This window comes from Vombatus ursinus, unplaced genomic scaffold, assembly GCF_900497805.2.
Source record: "Vombatus ursinus unplaced genomic scaffold, bare-nosed wombat genome assembly UNPS02014832.1, whole genome shotgun sequence".
Taxonomy (NCBI): domain Eukaryota; kingdom Metazoa; phylum Chordata; class Mammalia; order Diprotodontia; family Vombatidae; genus Vombatus; species Vombatus ursinus.
The window spans coordinates 23,506,981-23,514,262 of record NW_020954610.1 but is presented as its reverse complement, the minus strand read 5'-3'; the positions used below and the strand labels follow the sequence as shown (position 1 = coordinate 23,514,262).

The window sequence follows — 7,282 nt, the reverse complement described above, 5'->3', positions numbered from 1 at the left end:
TATTTACTAATGACACATTATTCATTTTGAAATTAAATTATTCTTTTCAATGGTCAAAAGATCTATTCCTTATACCTTTTATCTCTTCCTTATACCTCTATCTTGCCCATTGAGAGAAAAAAAAGGTAAGAAAGAAAACAAATATATAAAAAATATGCATAGTCAGACACAACAAATTCTTGAATTGGCTATGTACAGAGAATGTCTCAGTCTACACCCTGATTCCTTCATCTATCAGAAGGAGGATAGCATGGTTTCATCATGAGTCCTCCAGCATCATGATTGGCTACTGTGCTGATTAGTTCTTAATTTTGTCAATATTGTTTATCTTAACAATGTTACTCTTAGGGTATGCATTTTTCTCCTGGTTCGCTTTTAACTTTACATCATCTAATGTGTGCCTTACCATATTTTGCTGAAATTATCCCCTTCTTCATTTCTTATAGCACAATAGTATTTGATTGTCTTTATATGTTGTTTAGAAATTTCCCAATAGATGAGTACCCTCAGTGGTGTGCTGAATCCAGTTTGAACCAACTCACAAAAGCTGGAAGTAAAACTTTCAGGGTGATCATTTATACTAGGGGCAACTAGGTGGCATAGTACATAGAGTGCTGGGCCTGGAGTCAACAAGACTCATCTTCATGAATTCAAATCTGACCTCAGAGACTTACTAGATGTATGACACTGGGCAAGTCACTTAGTCTTGTTGACTTCAGTTTCATCATTTGTAAAATCAACTAGAGAAAGAAATGGCAAACCACTTCAGTACCTTTTCCAAGAAAACCCTCTTGGACCTTACTGAAATGAATCAACAATAACAACAAAATAAATGTTTGTATATGTGGTTCCTCTCCCTCTTTCTTCAGTCTTTTTGGGTATATATAACCTTGTAGTGGTGTCACTGGATCCAGGGATGTGCACAATTCAGTGATTTGGGAGGCATAGTTATAAATTACTTTCTAGACTAGCTAGATGTAAACAGTTCCACAGTGCACTGATGTGCCTCTTTTCTCACAGCCTCTCCAACACCTATCATTTGTCTTTTTTGTAGACTTGCCAATCTAATAAACCTCAGGTGGACCCTCATAGTAACTTTAATTCTAATTTCTGTAATAATTATGAAATTGAAACATTTTTTCATATATCTTGGCTTTCTTCCTTTAATAATGACCTATTCATATCTTTTGACTATTTAAAAATTGGATGGTTCTTATTTTTTATAAATTTGAATGAAAATTATTTATGTCTTAGAAATTAGACCCTAATCAGAGAAATTTGCTACAAATATTTTTGCCAGTTATCTGTTTCTTTTCTAATTTTATCTGCATCTATTTTCTGCAAAACTTTTAAAATTTTAGGTAATCAACATTGTCCATTTTTCTTCTGTAATCCTCTACTTTCTATTTTTACATCCTCTCATCTATAGATTTGAAAAGTCTTCCTAGCACATATTGTTTGAGGTTCTAGTTAGATAGATAGATGGATAGATAGATAAATGATAGAGATAGAGATCATCAAATAGATGATCTATCTCTATATAGATCTCTATTTCTATATAAAGAAAGCCATGATTGGAAAGACCTTTATCTATCTATAGATAAATAGAGATAGAGGGAAATCTCTCTTTCTCATCTATCTAATTATTTCTTTTTTTCATATTCCATTTGGTTTATTTTTTAGTGTCTACAACTCACTAATCAGACAGCAAGAGGTTCAGGATACTCCAGTTCTGAATCCTCATGCCTCAAACTCAAACTCAAAGTATTGTGGATTGAAGTAGTGAATTTGGACATAGCCATCCTCCCCATCACTGTCGTAACTCTTGCCATCAGGATGCAAAGCAACACTGTTGATGGGGCCAAAGTGACCCTTGACTCTTCCAAACTCTTCTTCAAAGTAAAGTGGAAGAACCTGGCCTCAAACTTGCCAATTCTGGTGGGCGTTGTAGTTATATCCTTGGCTTCCTACCCACTGCCCAGGGCTACATGGTCATATATGGAGGAAAACGCAGCTGAGTTGACAAGTCACTCCATTCTGAATGGTTTGCTTTTTTTTTTTTGTTCTGGTTTTTTTTGTTTTTTTTTTTTTTGCTGCTAAAATGTCATGGAGTTGAAGAGCTTGGCTGTATTGTCCTTAGAAGTGGTGACAAACATTGTCATGTATCGGGATGTCTGAATGTCATTAATCTGCCTTGAGTGCTCCTTGACATTCACCATCACTTCTCTAGACTTAGCACTGTACTTATTGAGCTCCCCATTTTCATGGCCAGCAATGATACACTCCTCCAAGGGTGCCCACACAGCACTCATGTAATGCATCAGCATTACAGGGGATCTTCATGTATGGTTCATTGCTATCGATATGACTGGGGTCCCCGAGATCAAAGAAACTGACAAAGCACTGGTACCCCATCTGCTTGTCTGTGGAGAACATGATAATGTTGCCTCCAAAGTCAAATCCACATGTACGGACAGCTGAGTTGGTCTTCAGCAGAGCCAGCTGCTTCCCTGTCTTACAATCTCAGAGGGGGCAGCTGTTGTCTGCAGAGCCAGTGAGGACATTTGGTGTCCCAGTCAGCGTCCACACACCACACAGCTCCAGTGTGCCCAGTGTGCCCAGTGTAGGTGCACAGCCTCTCTCCATTTATTGAGTACCATACATTGACAATAGAGTCCTTGGCCACAGTAAAGAACAGGTCTCCTTTGCGGTTGCACTTGATCTGCGTGATGGATCTCTCATGGCCCTGGAACAGGATCGGCTTCTTTGTGGCAGCTTCAGTGACTGCATCAGTACTACAGTTCCGTGGGGTACCTCCTAGTTATTTATTATACCTTTTGTTGGTATCCTTGAAGTTACCCAAACACTATTAATGGTTTAGATACTTTTGTGGGTTACTGCTTTATAATATATTTTTCAGCCCGATAATGCTAGCCTCCACCCATTCCACACCCTTTCCTCCATTATTTCCTTGATATTTTATATGGATTTTGTAGTATTTTCTCTATCTCCACACATTATCCCATTGGCAGTTTGATTAGCATGACGCTAAACTGGTAAGCTAGAAACTTCTATTTTTATTTCATTCTACTGATGGGACCACAGAAAATAAATATTTTCCCATTTATTCTTTATTTTTGGAATGCGTGTGAAACTTTTGCTTAAAAATATCCTCTCCAACAGAGCTCAGGGAAACTTTTGTTATCTCTTTAAGAGAGTAGATGAAAAAGAATGTTGAGGAAGAAAACCACAAGTTGTCAGTTTAAAATGTCACTTGAGGAGAATATCTTGATAGGAAGTAGCACCCCCTTTGATGTCAGAATTTATGTAACATTTTATATGATCCATGAGAATCTACGAAGAATCCATGTTCAAGATACGATGAAAGTGAAAAGAAAAATTTATCCTTAATGGAACTATTTTCAATATGGTTTTATAAAGTAATTTTATAAAAAGAATTGCATGAGTAGTTTGTTGGGAGTTAGTAGGTGCAATGCATTTTTAAAAGACTGTGGTTATTGAAGAGGAGAAAAAGACAAAAGTTTAGCCCTGAGGAGAAATATGAAGTAGATGTTTTATGAATTTTTCATCATTATCTAACCTGAGCTTAATTAGATTGTGTTTCTAGTAAAATAAAGAAGAATCATGCACTGGTACTGTGAGGGTTTGAGGTGATTTATTCTGTGACATTGTTCATAATGAAACCATTATAAATGGTTATATCTAACTTTATGTTTATTATTTTTCTTGTTAATAAATTATACATATGTAGTAATTTTAATACATGTTTAATTATAGAATAATAAGGATAAAAACTATCAGAAAATGAGTTTTTCTAGTTTGTTTAATAATTAGTTTTATATTAACTGGAGTGGGAGCTTGAGATAATTAGTTGATTAATGGGAAAGAGGTTGCAAGTTTATTAATGAGAAATAAATTATCCCAAAATAATCCTTAGATCACTCTAAAGCCTTCTAGTTTAAAATCCAAAAATACAGGAATGACTTAAGTGGCAGACTTAGATTGGAGTGATTTACAAGTGAGTGTGCTCAGACCTCAAACTCTATACCTTATTAGTTGTGAAGTTGCACGATTCTTCTCTCCAAATGGCAACATATAAAAGTAAGTCTTTCCTCAAACAACCTATGACAAATGTTTTGTAGTTGTAGTCATATCATGCCTGAATTTGTCTTGGGAATTAAATACATAGAAATTTAATGAATTTTGTAGCATTGTAACACTGGTACTTATGGACAGGCAAGCCAACCAAGTCAAAGTAGTGCTTTAGATGCTGAAGCTAATCTTATAAATTTATTTCTAACTCTACTACTTTGTTGGAAAAGCTCTCTTTCTAAAGTGACTAAATACTTACTTATCATGGAAACTAGTGAACTCTTTCCCCATAGTTATGCTTTATATATTTACTCATTATTTAAGTGTTCCCCCTGCCCCTAAATTATAATATATGATCCATGAGGTCAGGAACTCTTGCTTTCTTCCTTTTTCATATCCATAACAGTAAGGACAATACACTTGATCAATGATTGTTGACTGGGTGACTGACTGTTCTTTTCCCCTTAATCATTTCATGATACTGTAGATCACCCCACCTTTTAAAATATTATATCTTCCTTTTGCTTCCTTGAGGCTTTGCTATTATTATTCTCCTCCTATCTGTCCTCCTTCCCTGTCTTTGTTGAATGTTCATCTTCCTCCTCTTCCCATCTGTGAGTACTTTCATTTTGTAATCTTATCTACTTCCAAGTTATTAGTTAACATCTTTACTTCTGTGTCAAGCTTTCAACATAAAAATACAAAGCAAGTCTTTTTCAATCATTTAAAAATGGGTTTCTTCAAATAGGAAATACCTATCATACCTATCAAAGATCAAAATAAATAAACAAAGACTGGGGCAATGTATTCTAATTGAATTGCTTTATCCATAGCAACCACATAGCTGCTTAATTTCAGATGGATTTCCAATCCAAGGATTTTTTTTCTTAATTTGTTGTTAATGTTTTTAATTGAAGATTAAGAGGGGAAGTGAATCTCCCTTATCTCTCAAAACAGACCATACCATAAGTCCATTTCCAAATATATATTTATTATTTTCTTTTACTGTTTCCATAGAGTATAATATAACTGCCAATTTCAATAGGACAATATAGTATTAAGTACCTGAATTTTATAGGTCTAATAAATTTTTTTGAAAGTTTGTTCTAATATTTATTGATGTAGAGATGAGGAAAGGCAGCCCCACAAATAACTGGAACAAAAATTAGTTCAACAACCTACCTTATTGTATCATATTTAAGTCACAATTAAAGAATGAACTCCTTTCTGAAGGCATTGTTATTATTATAGGAATGCAGTTAAGAATTAAGTGCTAAGTTAAAAGTCCAAAGGATTTGGTGATTTTCGGTAGTATCTCTTCCAAGACCAGGTTTTTTAATTGTTTGATAGGTTGATCTTGTAGGTATTTTGAAGGAAATACATTTATTACCCTCCCTCACTTTTCCAAAATAATTGAAGTACAATAATTCCAATCTCTCATTTGTTTTAAAAAGGGAACTTCATTAAGATTGTGTTGATAACCTAGATTTCTAGAAGAAAAATTAATCTTCTTAAAGACAAACAATAAACAAAAAAATGAGGTGGTTGGGTACTACAGTGGATGTCAGCCTTGGAGTCAGAAAAAAATAATTTTTTAAATATGATTTAAGAAACTTACCAGCTATGTAACCTTGGACAAGTCATTTAACCTCCATCTGCTTTCATTTCTTCAATTGTAAAATGGAAATAACACCTACCTCCCACATGAAGATCAAATGACTTCTAATATATATAAAACACTTAGCATAGTGCCTGGCACATAGTAGATGCTATATAAATGCTGACTATTATTATTAAAATCCAAAATGTATTGTTGTCCTTCAGTAAATTTATACTAGAAAAATATTGAAGTAAATTCATTTATAGTTAGTTAGTTGACCATGCTTTGGGGGTAGGGGATAGGTATAAATCTGTACCGATGAATTCATCAACATAGGCAGTTCTCATTGTGGAAGCTCCCTTTACTGATACAGATTAGTGAATCTTTCGTAATGATATTTGAGTTGTTAAATAATTGTTCAATTTCAAAAAGCAAGTAGGTCTCAGAAGAAGAACTTGAACTTTATATCTCTTTCACTCCAAGACTGGCTCTTTAGCCAGTATCCCCTGCTTCCTCTTAAGAAACAAAATAAAAATGCATTTTCCCCAAGGGTAATTTCATATTTAAATTGTTGAACTAAATTCACAAGATTATATTTTTCCAGGGATATGAACATTGAAATGCTATTTTTTTTTGTCATAATGTCAAGCTCTTTGAAATTATTGAGCAGATGTGTCACCAATAGAAATATACTATCTTAAAAATAAAATAAAATGAAATTTAGTAAGCCTACCTGATTGTTTACTTTCAAGATGATCATAAATCTTCATGATAATTACATTTGTTAATAGCAAAGTGGCAGACCTAAAGGAATGGTTATGCTATATTGGACTTCTCCCTGAATATGAATAACAGTTATTGCATTGATTTCCTTTCCTACCCCAATCCTTAAATCTACACACATGTGCACACACATAAGTTTCAACAAATGATATGCTCCATTAAAATTTTTAACTTATAAGTGACCATATTGAAAACATTTTTAATGGAACTTATTGGACTAATGGTGGAAATGAAATTGTTTTTCTTTAGCTCCACTGGCTTTAATTTCAAGCAGATAGACTCAAAGTTGGTGGCTACATTTGGTAAGATTCTAATTTACTATTGGCATCTTCCATGTGATATTCAGGTTAAATAAAGCTTATTAAATCACATCGCCATCCACTTCAATGATTAATTCATGATAAATGCCATGCTTTTCTACTGAATCCAGTAGGATTATTTCTCCTTTAATGTTTCCTTTAATGGGAAAGTTTTTTATAGGATTTTAAAACCTCATATTTCAGTGAGTGAAATGTATGGGAAAAAAAAAACGTGATTAATCCTCTGGAAAAAAATTAAGTAAGAGGAATCATAAGCACTATATGTTACCATCACAGAACAAAGCTAATTTTTCCATTGACCAAAGGCTTCTGGTTACAGGACTATATATAATTGAAACAGTTCTACATTTTGTGTTTACCTCCTTTTCTATCCTCACTTCCTTACATACAAATTTCCTGGTCTCAAGTTGATGTGAGTTAAGAAAGAAAGAAAGAAAGAAAGAAAGAAAGAAAGAAAGAAAGAAAG

General features: G+C 33.8%; 1 pseudogene; it reads right to left on the bottom strand.

Moving 5' to 3' along the window:
• Positions 1-1,740: 1,740 nt before the first annotated feature.
• The window catches only part of LOC114025718, a 29,234-nt pseudogene continuing 23,692 nt past the window's right edge, over positions 1,741-7,282 (bottom strand).